This window comes from Pantherophis guttatus, chromosome 6 (assembly GCF_059756535.1).
Source record: "Pantherophis guttatus breed Tessera chromosome 6, ASM5975653v1, whole genome shotgun sequence".
Taxonomy (NCBI): domain Eukaryota; kingdom Metazoa; phylum Chordata; class Lepidosauria; order Squamata; family Colubridae; genus Pantherophis; species Pantherophis guttatus.
The window spans coordinates 25,223,876-25,238,694 of record NC_142068.1 but is presented as its reverse complement, the minus strand read 5'-3'; the positions used below and the strand labels follow the sequence as shown (position 1 = coordinate 25,238,694).

General features: G+C 40.6%; 1 protein-coding gene across 1 annotated transcript in view; it reads left to right on the top strand.

Moving 5' to 3' along the window:
- The first annotated feature begins 9,989 nt into the window (after nt 1–9,989).
- LEKR1 (leucine, glutamate and lysine rich 1) overlaps nt 9,990–14,819 on the top strand; it is a 74,591-nt gene continuing 69,761 nt past the window's right edge. Inside the window, exon 1 of the mRNA XM_034439148.2 lies at nt 9,990–10,010. The gene's annotated coding sequence lies outside the window, so the exon portion shown is untranslated. The remainder of the gene's footprint in view (nt 10,011–14,819) is intronic.

Here is a 14,819-nt window from a genome sequence, read left to right as displayed (position 1 = left end):
TAGGTCTTGATAGGCTTTTTGAAGGCCATCAAGATTGGGGACAGCCATATTTCAGGAGGAAGGTTGATCCATAAAATTGGGGCCATTGCCAACAAGGTACATTTCCTAGGTCCCACAAGATGACACAGTTTCAAGGAAGGGACTTAGAGAGTGCCCTCCTTATCAAAGCATGGAGAGGGGGGAAGAAACTCTGGGGAGAAGCACTCTCTCAAATACTCAGAAGCAGCTCAAAGATGTGTCAGAATATTCATGAACTGGAATAGGGCATAGCAACAAGGTTAGCCAATGAATAGTCATGGTAACAGGTCAGCCAATGGGGACTGTTTGGAAACTGAAACAGACTGGAGCCTGGGCGTGGCTTAGCCCTGCAGCTCTGATTCTGTGCTGAGAACTAAACTAGTCTGGACTTCAGTGGTGGGTTGTCCCCAGTTCGGACCGGTTCCATAGAACCGGTAGTAAAACCAGCGAGAGGCTCCGCCCACCGACCCCAACATCATCCGGAAGCTTCTGCACATGTGGCCCCGTTGCGAACCAGTAGTAAAGGTATGTAGAACCCATCCTGGTGGTCTTGATTAGTCTCCTGATTTGAAACTGAAAACTGTTCTCTCCTCTGCTGTTGGTATTGCATATTTACTTCATGTGTTATATTGTATATAAAGAGAAGTTAATGAATCCTGCTGAATCAGTTACCTGTGTGTGCTTTCTGGATTTGATTTTTGCAACAAACTCTGATAAGATGGTTGTTAGATTTGGGGAAGGTTGTGGCATGAATTAGCAGACAGAGACAAGTAGCACTCTCTCCCATTTCACTGTGTAGCCCTTTTGTCTTATAGGATTGGCCTCTGGAGTTAGTTGAGGGTCAGATCAGGGGCGGGCTTCAAAAATTTCAGCAATGGGTTCTCTGTCCAGTTTCTGGGTGGGTGTGGCCATGGTGGGTGTGGCCTCATCGGCCTCCTGCACCACAGGGGGGTGGGCATTTTTGCCTTCCCCAAGCTCCAGAGGCTTTTCTCAAGCCTATGGGAGGGTGAAAACTGTCTCCCCTGGGCTCTGGAAGCCCTCCAGAGGCCAGAAAAACGGGCTCATTTCCGGCCTTCCAGAACTTCCGTTTTTCCCCCTCCCCAAGCCTCCGCATGGGCCTTGCACTTACCTCGCATCCAAAATAGGCCACGTGGAGACTCCTGGGAGGGGAGGGGTGAGTGGGAGGGGCAAGGTGGGGTGGCTGGGCCCAGCCAGGGGTGGGATTTGGAGGTTCTCTGAACCGGCCATAATGTTAGCTATCTCCCGAACCTGGGCGAACCTGTAGCAGCCCACCCCTGGGCCAGATGAAGGGGAATTCTTGTGGCACAAAAAGAGGATGTCAGAACAAATCTGTGTCACGATTAGGAACCTGTGAAGGAAGGGAGTTCCATTCAAATTTTAAAATGCACATGCCTGGACACCCCAATGCATCCCAAATAATGGGAAAGAAGGAAAAATATATAAAATATAAGCTTTTTTGTGTATGTGGGAATCTCAATTTAATATTTTGAGTTGTGGCTGCAATAGATGTCATCCCGACTTGGGATGTACAAGAGTAGGATATTCAGCTTTGAGTTTGTTGAAGATGTTTGGAGCCTTTGAAAAACCATGAGCATCTCTAATCAGCCACCTTCCACCTATCCCCAAACTATCATAACATTCTACAAGTACCCTCACTGTTGCCATTCTCTGGGCTTGTAGGGCTAACAGTGCTCCCCTCCAGCTGACCAAGAGAAGTCTGCAAAAATATGCAGCAAGCCAGTACCCCATCCTCATTCTAACTTTTATTACTATTATTTTCAAGCACAATATGAAGCCTAGATACTAGAATTCCCATCAATGGGAAAGTGATCACCTCCATCTTCCAGTGATTGATCCAGCATTGCTGAAAACCCAGTGGCTCAGCTACCAAAGAAGGTGACAGCACATTGCTTCAGTCAGTCTAGAAGCAGAGCAGTCTGCATGCACAGTCTATATTAAGGCTTCTACTATACATCTTTGATTGTTTCTTACCTCACAATGGAAGCAAATCATGCCACTGGGTTCTGATGATTAGGCCAGGCTCCAGGGCCAAAACATAAATAAATATAGTGTTTTAGTGGTCACATGTAGCCCTTGGCTGCCCACCCAAAACAGAAATTTCATTTGTGATCCCCCCCAAAGAAAAGTACATGTGCAGTATTATTCTTATTAGTGTTGTGGTCTGCCGGCAGCCTGCAGAGCTGGCATCAGAGTCAGACAGTGAGGAGATTGGGGAGGAACATGGGCCAGTCCTAGAATCTGGGGAAGACTTGGACGAGGGCTCTGCGTTGGAGGCAGAGAAAGGGCCATCTAGGAGGTACATGCTGCCTCCAGAGCCTCCAGAGTCAGACCCCAGTGACGCAGAGGAACAGGGGGAGCCTGTTCCAAGTGCGCGCATGCGCAGAGCTGCCAGAAAGCAAGAACAGTTAAAACAAAAGGGACAACTCGGGAGTAGGGCTTGGAGATGATTGGCCCCTCCCATAAGACTTAAAAGAGGAGCAAAGGCATGTGGGCCTTTGCAGGAAGCAACGTTGTTAATTCTGTTCAGTTTAAAGTCTGAAGCTCTGTTTGATTCTGGATTCCGTGTGGCTTTGCCAATTAGGTCTTTGGCAGCGTATGAAGGGAGATAAAAGTGGCCTTATCCCGAAGGACTCTTTACAACTATTTGGGCCTCATCTGTGAATGAACAGAATTCACAGCTGTTGCAATAAAAGAGGTTTTGGGACTACCCATGGGTTTTACTGACTCAGGAAGCCTAGGTCAGAACAATTAGCTTCAGGTATAAACCAGGGGTGAAACCCACCAGGTTCTGACAGGTTCTGGAGAACCGGTAGTGAAAATTTGAGCAGTTCGGAGAACCAGTAGGGGAAATCTTGAGTAGTAGAGAACAGGAAAATACCACCTCTGACTGGCCTGAGTGGAGTGGGAATGGAGCTTTTGCAATATCCTTCCCCCAGGAGTGGGGAGGGAATGGGGATTTTGCAGTATCCTGCCCCTGGAGTGTGGTGGGAATGGAGTTTTTGCAGGATTCTTCCCCTGCCACGCCCACCAAGCCACACCACACCCACCAAGCCACACCCACAGAACTGGTAGTAAAACAAAAAAGGATTTCACCCCTGGTATAAACTACCTGTTTTGGCAACAGTTAGAATATGTTAACCATCCAGACAGTTATATGGTAGGCAGAGATAGGAAACTTATCTTACGCCGTCTTTGAATGCCACAAATTTCTAGCACTTTAATTGCTTCAAGTAGCAAAGACACATTAAGTTAGCTACATCCTGAATTCACCCATCACGTAATGTCATAATCGTGAAAGAGACAATGGGCTGGATCTGCCCCTTTGGTGTTCTGCTGAAGTAAGTTAAAACAATGGAATTATAGTGAGCATGAAATTGGCGCTGTAAAGTATTTGTAGCTGTGAATTATTGTCCATAGGAGAAGCCAAGGAAGTCATTGTTTTCTTGGTCCTGGCTAGAATTAAGCACATGTTGACAAAAGGCAGTGATTATATAACAATTTTGTGGAATGTTTTAAATAAGCAAAAGGATGGTCCCTAGGAGACAGAAAAGTTAGATAATGAGGAAGCTTGAAAAGTGAAAAAATGAATTTTCTTTACCTTTGAAATTTATTTATTTATTTATTTATTAGTTCGATTTATATGCCGCTCTTTTTTTTTTTTTTTTAATTGATATGCCGCCCTTCTCTGGAGACTCAGGGCGACTTACAATGCATTAAGTAATAGCCTTCATACTTTTGTATATTTATACAAAGTCAGTTTATTGTCCCCACAATCTGGGTCCTCATTTTACCTACCTTTGAAAGGATGGAAGGCTGAGTCAACCTTGAGCCGGTGAGATTTGAACTTGCAGTAATTGCAAGCAGCAGATGTTAATAACAGTGCTTTAGTCCACTGTACTACAGGCTCTTACAGACTCTTCTCCGGAGACTCAGGGCGGCTTACAATGCCTTAAGCAATAGCCTTCATACTTTTGTATATACCTGCTTAGTAGGGCTTTTGCCCCCCCCCCCAAAGCGGTGTTCTTTTTTTATACAAAGTCAGCTTATTTCCCCCACAATCCGGGTCCTCATTTTACCTACCTCGAAAGGATGGAAGGCTGAGTCAACCTTGAGCCTGGTGAGATTTGAATTTGCAGTAATTGCAGGCAGCTGGCAACTAAGTGCTTCTTTAACAGCACTTAGTCCACTGCGCCACCAGGCTATATAAAGCTGAAGCAAAATAATTAACATCAAGATAAGGAATGGTGTTTGTGAAAGCCAACACATTTTAATTATTCAGTAATGTCAGCTGTATGAGATTGCTCATGCACAAAATATTATCATTATAAAATTATAATTTATAAATACAACTGTTACCATTCTAGCCCTTCAGGCCACTAATACAATCTTTCTCTAACACTTATTATACCTATATTCTGACCAGGGGTGCTTAATATTGTTGGTTGATTCATTATGAGTTTAATATTAACATTTATCAAAGTTAACAATAACAAAAAGAGCTGTGGTGGCACAGTGGTTAGAATGCAATATTGCAGGCTAATCCTGCTGACTGCCGGCTCAAGGTTGACTCAGCCTTCCATCCTTCCAAGGTTGGTAAAATGAGGACCCAGAGAGGGCTGTAAAAGCACTATAAAGCGGTATATAAGTCTAAGTACTATTGTTATTTACCTGATCTGAATCACCCACAACAGCTAGCATGAGCTATGCAGAAAGGAAAACATTTGATGGAATATGTATTAATATTTGATCAATCTAAATGTTATCCGCTACTTCTTAAATGTGGGAAATTAAAGATGATCTAGTTGAGAAATCAAAACCTACGTCTTTCATTTCCTTGATAAAATGTTGGTTCTGACACTTCATTCAAGCACCTCAGGAAAATGTTTTTTTTACAAGTTTTCATAAGTTATTCATTTCTGGGCAGTATAAGATATAATTGCTAAGTGGCCAAACACTGAAATCAAAGTGGCTAAGTGGCCAAACACCACAAATCAAAGAAATAGGGTTTTCTACTCCAGCTATGCTTTTTGGAGCATGGTTGCTAGATAGATTGAATTGTTTATAGTATATCTGGAAAGTGTCTGAATCTCTCACTCTCTTTCTCTTTTTGCAGAAATTACTTGCATTTGGCTACTAACATTTCCAGTTAATTAGAATACAGGTAAAATATGCACAACAATCTGCAGCTGCCCACTGCAATATCAGTGGGACATTGGGAGCCAAATTGAAACAAGTCCATTTTTGTTGAGTAATATTTATTTCTAGCTGTGACACAGAAGGTCACAGTTCCGGTAAAAGCACATAGTAAAAAACACACCCTGTTCTGCCCTTCTGCTATCACCTGTTTAGATTTGCTTGACTACATCATGAGACTGCAGTCATTTGCATCTACCAGAACAATTATTTTCTGTCATCAGGAACAGAATATCAAAGCAAAACAATGAAACGGAGGAGTGATTGATTTTGATTACCTTTCTGCAACCTGGATTCTAAATGCATCATATATGTAACTGTTATCTCATCCGGAGTAATAGTCAATGCTGTACTGGGGTGATGGGACTAGTAGTCCAACATATTTCCAGGGACAGCAGATAGAGGAGGGCTGATTCATTTCTACTAAAACTACAGAACGTGAGTCATAGTGGAGCCCTGATTTATTCCTCAGTTACAATCTTAATTGTGTGGCGCTTTGAAATTCAAAGCAGACTAAATCATTTTAAAGGAATAAATATTGAATTCTGTTATTCATATCTGATGCTCTAGGTCTAGGATATGATTTAAGACATTCAGCACAGAGGTGGCAATAGTCAGCATATGAACTGGAGGAATTTCTAGCCAGCAAGGAATTTCCTTCATGTCACTCCTTGGGGTGGGGTTGGGGGGCAAATCTAAAATTTGAAAAGCTATTCAGACTTAGGATGCTATCAGAAGTCCTCCATAAAACTAAATTCAATTTCTGAAACTGCTTCTTACTCAAAGTCCCAGTGCACACATTGTCGCAGCCAACATACTCCAGTTTTCCTTTCTCTTCAGAGACCACTGGGTTTTGGTCCTCAGTTGGAGGTCAAACTAAAAACTATTTCATTTAATGTAAATGTATCAGATATAGCTAGCATGATTAGTCCCCATGTACCTCTCCCCTGCTGAATTTCAATGCTATCCATCCACACCTGAGTCAGCCAAATGTACTGTCCCACTGCCAGTCCTAACATTGTAAGTATATCTGTTCTTAGTCATTGCTGAGTTCAGAACAATAGTGTCCTGTGCAATGCATGATAAACAAAACAGTTGGTCATTTTTTTTTTTACTTTCCTCCAGTCTCTTTAGTTCAACACCAGTTGTTTAAAAAAAGCATCTGCCAATCTCCAGGGCTCTGTTAGATACCAATCTTTAGGTTGCTTTGTGCTGCCTTGCTCCCATACCCTATTGAGTTGAAATACACAATTTATGAAGTATTTACGATAGTAGCAATCAGGATTTCTAAAAGGGACTGAATCACTTGTAATATTTCAAAGAGAGGTTTGGGGGGCTGTTGTCAGCAGAACAATAAAGTATGCACAATGTCAAGCATGCACAATGCAAGAACTAGCACAGAAAAAGTTATACACTCTGTGCCCAACTCCAGCATGCATTGAAAAAGATCTCCAGTGTGTTTAAGAAGTGGACAAAGAACATGTAGTTTTCTTTGCAACAGAAGGGAAGTGATGGTTAGTTAAAACAGTTCCTTAGAGAGTAGACAGAAGAATGGAAATGGAAGAGGTTGACCAGAGATCGGAGGAAATATGTCAATGAACAAAAAAGGAAGTCCAGTCCCAGTGACTCAACCTCCAGACAACCAGAGGAAATGAAGTTCCTACACCATAACTACTGCACTCATATCAATCTGAAACATTGGAGATTGGAGATAAGATGAAGGCAGTGTTTAGAGAACTGCCATTTTCAAGAAACAATTGTGCCCTGGTTAAGCACAAACAGTGAAATGACCTTTAATTTGTTTTCCTTTTTGACACATTCAAAATTATAATATGGTGGAAAATTTTTGGATAGACTCTGGTGATTCCATCTAAAGGTTTCAGGAAGCACACGCTATAGCACTTTTGTTCTTGAGAATCAGACAGATTGCACATCACCGTTCTACATTGGTTTAGACTACTTGAATTTCAGGAAAGATGGAAGTCATCTTCTATACTTAGCCAGATCTTTAGGATTGATTCACATGACTGCAAATTCACATTAATTAAATTCTGAGTAATGCTTGGCAATACATACCCAAGCATGGTTCATAAAAAATATTGTGTGATATGAAAGAAATCTATCTTAGAGAATCTAGTGAGAGAATGAGTGATTAACATTTATCAATTAAATACAGTCAAATGTATTCTGATGACCTCCTTTATCCTAATCTTCAACATGGTGATGCCCCTTTTGTGGATTCAGAGGCTATAATGTTGTTTCAGGATCTGGGATCAAAGTTGCAAATTACAAGGATGTGGCAGAGGCAGGATCCCCTGTATATTCAAGGCCAGGCTGAAGCATTAGGCAAGGAAAGATCTATTAAGGTGAATGTTCTCATCTTCCATGTCCTCTGATAAAAAAAAAAAACATTAAAAATCATCATGAAAACTGGTGCTATTTCATCTTTAATGGCTATTTCACACATTCAGTGGCACTTATTTGCCAGTAAGTGTGCATACACGAATCATCTCTCAGAACTCCATCTTTCTTAAAGTTTGCAAATGAGGATCATGTGATATGGCCAGCTGTGGCATCATAATCACAAGCAGGGCACCTAAGTGCCCGTATCAAGTTCATGACTGCAGGGATGCTGAAATGTTTGGAACTTTAAGGACTGGGGAGTCCATTTTTTCTGTATTATTTTAACTCTGATCTCTCACTGAATGAATGGACGTAAATTGAGGATTAAGTACTAAAAAAGCAATCACTAGTTCAGAAATCTAAACAGAAAGCAAAGGTGGAATCTGCAGTTCAAATGCTGAACAAGTGTGGCTGACCATAGGGCAGTGTTGGCGAAACTTTTCGGCACCAAGTGCCGAAATGGGAGCGTGTGCGCAGGAGAGCACCAGAAACTGAAAGAGCAGCTCCCCGGTACGCCAGGGAGCTGCTCTCCTAGTTTCCGGTGTTCCCGCATGCGTGAAGACCAGCTGGCTGGCATGCATGTGCGCGCCAGAACCCAGAGGAGCAACGGACGATGGCTGGCGTGCCCGGAGAGATGGCTCTGCATGCCACTTCTGGCACATGTGCCATAGGTTCACCATCACAGCCATAGGGTGTAGTTTAAAAAAGTCAAAATGGTGGCCCAGAAGAGTTGCTCATAAAAAAATAAAGTTTTTATCACACCATTGTGGAGGTCCCCTTGACTTCTTGATTGTACCCCGAGGACACCCCAAAAATAAGTGACAATTGTGAAATACCTCTGAATTACTCCACTGGGGTAATGGAGCGAAATGAAAACTTCTACATACTGGGAAGGAAGGAAGGAAGGAAGGAAGGAAGGAAGGAAGGAAGGAAGGAAGGAAGGAAGGAAGGAAGGAAGGAAGGAAAAGACAAATGGGACACGCACACAATGCATTGAGAACCCTAACTGCAGAGGAATGGGATTTGAAAAAATGCTCATCTGAATATGCGACTCTAATGTGTCAAATCTGAATGTGACTCAAACGTCTCAAATCTGAATATGTGACTCAAATGTGAGGTTCAGTAGGTGGCACAATGCATATGTCAAGTTCCAGATGTACATTTATTGTTAAGCAATAGCCACTGATAGATGGCATATGGGGAAATAGGTAATGAGTACATACATTATAAGGTTGTATCACCCTATTAATTTCTAAATCATTACCGTGTGACACAGAATTCAGTATTCTGAGACTGAGTTGGGGGTCTTCTTTCAATCTTGAATTCTTAACTGTCTCGATATACAACATATCCCGATATCCACCATTGATATATGCTCACAAAACCTCTTGTGGAAATAAAAAATATGGATTCAAATCATTTTTTATTCTTTTTATTATGAACTGGATGAATTACTACCACTGCTGAGCCCAGAAATTATGCAATTGCTTCCATACCAGATGCTGTTGATTTTCATGGAGGAGAAATTGCTTCATAAAGTTATTTCAATGGAGAATAAAATTTCAATTGATTTTTCATTGGTAGAATATGGTGTCATCTAATATTTTGGAAGTATAGCAATAAGAACTCTACAGCTGTTCCCACACTTATGATTTACAGCATCTTCCAGTTATTGCTAGGGTTATATATCAAAAACAAAGACAGGCTTTATTTTGTCAGTTTAGCCTAGTGATTAAGGTGCTGGCTTAGAAACCAGGAGACTATAAATTCTAGTCCCGCTTTAGGCATGAAAGCTGACTGCTGTCTTTGGGCCTGTCACTCTCTCTCAACCCAATCTACCTCACAAGGTTGTTGTTGCAGAGGAAAATAGGAGGAAGGGAGTATGTTTGCCACTTTGAGTTACTTATAAAGTAATAAAGATGGGATAAAAATCAAACAAATAAAAAACCTGGCTCTGCCAATTGGCCTGGATGATCCTGGATATAGCATTAAATTAGAAGAGCCCACCTGCAATCTACTTGACTGACATGTGACTGATTTAACTGACCTCTGACATCTTAATTACTTTTTTTTGTTAATTTCAATGTATTTGTTACCTTACTGTTTTAATCATAAAAAATATAGCTCTATGGTAAGCCACCCAGAATTGCAGGACAGCAAGATGCGTGGTGAATAAATTTAATAAATCAATCAATAAATTAATCATGAATGGATGACCTGGAATGACCTGGAGAAAGATGCGTTTGCAGCCCCCTTTTCAAAATTTTCGATATTAATTCTTTTCAGTTAACGTGATCAGCGCTCAATTATTTTCTTCCTGCACATGTTCTGAGGAGTCTCAGATAATCCTCAAGGTAAGAACGTTCCTTTAACAAGAGTTTGAAGTTATGATGGCCTTGGGAAAAAAGTAAGTTATGATCTTTCCTTCAAGTTACGACTGTTGCACTACCCCTGTGATCACATGGTTGCAATTCAAGTGATTGCCAACCAGTTTTGTATTTACAAAGATTACAGTGTTTTATAGTCCTAGTCATGTGATTGTGATTTGCTACCGTCCCAGTTGGCTTCCAACAAGCAAAGTCAAGTGGGAAAGCTGGATTTGGTTAGCAATTGCATAAATCACCTAACAACCATGTTTCATTTAATGACCATGGTAAAAGGGTCATACAATTGGGTCTGGTGACATGATGACTCGCTTAATAACTGAATTGCTTAGCAATCAAAATTCTGGTCCCAACTGTGCTCATAAACCAAGGCCTACTGTACATACCTCATGTCCCACTCATAATCATTTTTTTTTTTTACTTTTCTTAGAATTTCTAACTCCTTTTGAGTTCATCGAAATCACTGCTCAAATTATCTTTTATTTTGTTAATTAAATCATATGCTCTCCTCCTCCCAGTTACTGGGAGGGTCCCAAAGTTTCTCCCCCAGCTCAGCATTCTCTCTCACACTTCCCTCCCTGTTTTTTAAATGATTAAATCTACTTCGTGCCGCTTCAGATTTAGAGGTATTCCTAATTCAGTAAAATTTGTGCCAAAGAAAGACAACCTTTCCCTCCTTCGGGGAAAAAAGAAACTTATTTGTTTTGGTTATGTGTGTTTCGATAATTGGCCACCAGACGCAGAACTTCAGCAGTTATAACTTCCCCCGCAACTTTGGAGTGGGTGGGTAGCTGGTTAGGTTATAGATTCTTTCAATGCTTTAAATTGCCGTGTGTGTGTGTGTGTGTGTGTGTGTGTGTGTGTGTGTGTGTGTGTTTTCAACAGTGAAACCAATTATAACCAGAGGTGGTGACCTCCCTTTCACTGTATATGTTCAAGCAGAGGCTAAATGCATGATTTAATTTTTGAGCACAGCAAGAGTCTGGACTTGGAAGTTTAACCGGCTGCTTCCAACTCTAAAGTTCTGTGAGTGTTGGCAACATAGCCTGAAGAAGAAAGGACAGAGCTTGGGAGTGGATGTGACCTGTGCATTGTGTGGCCTGTGCTTTCCACCCTATACTTCATGGAAGGATGGAGAGCACTTCGCCAGGATTTCAAACAGCAGCCTATCCTAGCCCTGTCATAAAATAGGAAGGACTGCTTTTTGCAAATTCAAAGCATGCAAGATCTCTCCCATCTTACTGACTAGCCCCTGGCTACTCATTGCAGATGGAGACACCAGGGAAATGTTCTTCCCATAGCTATAGCTTTATTGCCCCCCCACACAGGGGTGAAATCCAGGAGGTTCCGACAGCTTCTGGAGAACCAGTAACGGAAAGTTTGAGTAGTTTGGAGAACCGGCAAATACCACCTCAGCAATATCCTTCTCCCAGAAGTGGGGTGGGAATGGAGATTTTGCAATATCCTTCCCCCAGGAGTGGGGTGGAAATGGAGATTTTGCAGTATCCTTCCCCTGCCACCCCCACCAAGCCATGCCACGCCTACCAAACTACGCCCACAGAGCTGGTATTAAAAATTTGGATTTCACCAATGCCCCCAACCCCCAAGAAAAAAATAACAGCACTGAGTGAATCAATAGGAACTGGGCAGCTGTAACAATTTCAAATTAAGTAAATAAAATAAGTAGGCATTTTGGCTTCTCCATTCCACCATTGATTCTTTACCCAAACCCAACAGTCCATGGCACTACTGCATTGAGCAGAAGCTCAGGATCTCGCTCAGCATGGAGGGTTCCCAAATGATGCAGGAATCATGGCTTCTCACAATTTGAAATAAAGAGAGGATAACCATTAGATTTTTTTTTTTTTTTTTTTTTTTTTTTAGGAAAGTATTGTATCTGGGCTGCAAAAATCTGAAAAAAAAGCTGTAACTTTCTGCCATCTAATCCAGTGAAAAAAAATTACACAGTGCAAACTATCGGGAGTGATCAAGTCATGGTGATAAGAAAGAACAGAAGCAGTAGAGGTAGTCCTTGAGTTACAACAGTGAATTTAATGACCGTTCAAAGTTACAACGGTCCTGAAAAAAGTGATTTATGACCATTTTTCACACTTATGACCATTGCAGCATCTCTATGGTCACGTGATCAAATTTTGGACACTTGGCAACTGACTCATATTTATGACAGTTGCAGTATCCTGGCATGATGGGATCCCCATAAATCTGATAAGCAAAGTCAATGAGGAAGCCAGATTCACTTAACAACCATGTAATTAACCTAACAACTGTAGTGATTCAAGTAACAACTGTGGCTAGGAAGATCGTGAAATGAGGCAAAATTCACTTAACAAATGTTTCGCTTAGCAACAGAAATGTTGGGCTCAATTATGGTCATAAGTCAAGAACTACCTGTAATTGTTTGTTTGTTTGTTAAAAGCTGCTCTTCACTCTCTGATGAAATAAGGACAGTTAGTACAACATAAGATATTTTAAATTTTCCCTTTTTTCTTTTTAGCACCATCCTTTGTTACATGAATCAGCTAGATTAATCTTTTATCTTTTTTCAAATTCTATCCCACCCCTAAACACAATTTGTGATAGTGTATTGCCACTGTTGGTGCAAAGTACTACTTTCCTTTTTTTGTTCATTTTTAACACACACGCACACACAAACACACGACTTCACAGGTAAGATTCGAATACAACCTGATTTCAGGCCCCAAGCAACTTATTGAAAAGAAATGTGCTGAATTTGCTACATAGATACATAGAAGAAATAGTACAATAGTTATCCTACATCATCTTTGTAAATTTTACAAATAGCAGGAATATTTGCATAAAAGATTGTTCTGTCTCCAACAAGCAAAATAATATATTATTAATATAATGATGATGATGATGATGATAATCTTTAAAAATAATAAAAACCGATCACCTTCTTTATGGGACTGAAAAGGTTCCACAGTCTTCTACTTACAAAACACGTTTGATTAAAAAAACTTTCCTCTTTGTCTTTGTTATGTTCTTACTCTCTGTCTTACTCTCCTGAGAGTAATATGATAATAACACATCACAGTACATTTATCTTGTACTAGAGGAGAAAACATTAGCTGAGAGATACCTGCTCTGTGCAGACAGTTCTGTTATAATGAGAAAAAGACATCCTGATGTAGCTGATGGGAAGCAGTTCTAAATGAGGTCTCTTGGAACCCAGGCCATGATTTGATACATTAGCTTAATTCCTCCAATTCACGCTCCAAGACCGCCTGTCCTCTGAGTCGTGATTCCTTAAATGCAGTAGGAGACCTTGTGTGTGGGTTTAAGTGCTAAGCCAGAGTAAAGCTTCCTTTAGGAGAAAACAATAGAAGTGAGAAAATGAATTGTTGTAGCATGCCTTTCAGATTCTTAGATTGCCTAACAGTGAGTCCTGACACTGAGTCTTACATTACTTTTAAAAACAGAGTTTCTATAAAACTGTGTGGGTTTATGTTGACGTGAGCCATATGAGCATAACCAAAAGCATTTAGTTTGGCTATGGTTTTTGGACAGTTTCTGAAAGAAACTTGCTGTTGCATAAAGCGTGAAAAAATTTGTAGGCCAAATTCAGACATTACAGCATGTTAAGCCAAAGTTGGGTTTCACACAATATGTATATTCAACAGAAAGTAATCATAATTGACGAGTGCTTTGTAAGATAAATATGTTTGTTAATACATATTTCTTGCATTTATTTACTTAATATGCTGCCCAATTCCCAAATGAGTTTAAGTAGCTTGCAACTAAAAAATTAAGATTATATTAAAAGAAAAATAGAAGAGACAAGAGCACAGTACCAAACCAAACCAGTCTTCACAATCTCCCTATCTCCAAGATGAAACAATAACCAAATATTCAACCTAGTTTATCCACTTTTAGATATTAAGGCTAATGGTAAAGTAGGCTTCTAAAAAAAAGTATATGTTTCTTATTTATTGTGTAGATTTACTTCCCCTATACAAATTTATGGCTCTGGGAGTCTAACAAAAATATTAAAAACATGCAAAAGAAAAAAAAAACCAGCCAACATGAAACACATAGCAATGGGATTGTGAAAACAAAACTCAAGCATAACCAAAACTCAAGCATAACTCAAAATTCACCATAACCAAGAGATGGGCTCTGTTAATTACCAGGAGCTCTGAGCTCTAGCTCAAAGCCAAGTCTAAAGGGCTTTGTGAAAGGCCAACAAAAACAGAATTAATCTGGTGTTTTAAACGATATTCCAAAAAATAACAGAATAACAGAGTTGGAAGGGACTTTGGAGGTCTTCTAGTCCAACTCCCGCTCAAGCAGGAAACCCTATGCTGTTTCAGACAAATGGCTGTCCAATCACTTCTTAAAAACTTCTAGGGATGGAGCACCCCCAACTTCTGGATGCAAATCGCTGCACTTGTTAATGGTTCTCTCCTTAGTTCTGGGCTGATTCTCTTCTTGATTAGTTTCCATCCATTGCTTCTTGTCTTGCCTTCAGCTGCTTTGGAGAATAGATTGATCGCCACTTCTTTGTGGCAGCCCCTCAAATATTGGAACACTACTACAGTATATCGTCCTTCTTTTTATTAGACAACCATACCCAATTCATGCAACCATTTTCACAATTTTTAGCCTCCAGCCCCCTTACCATCTTCGTTGCTCTTCTCTGCAGTCTTTGTAGAGCCTCAATATCTTTTTCATATTGTGGCAACCAAAACTGGATGCAGTATTCCAAGTGTCGTCTTACCAAGGCATTATAAAGGGGCA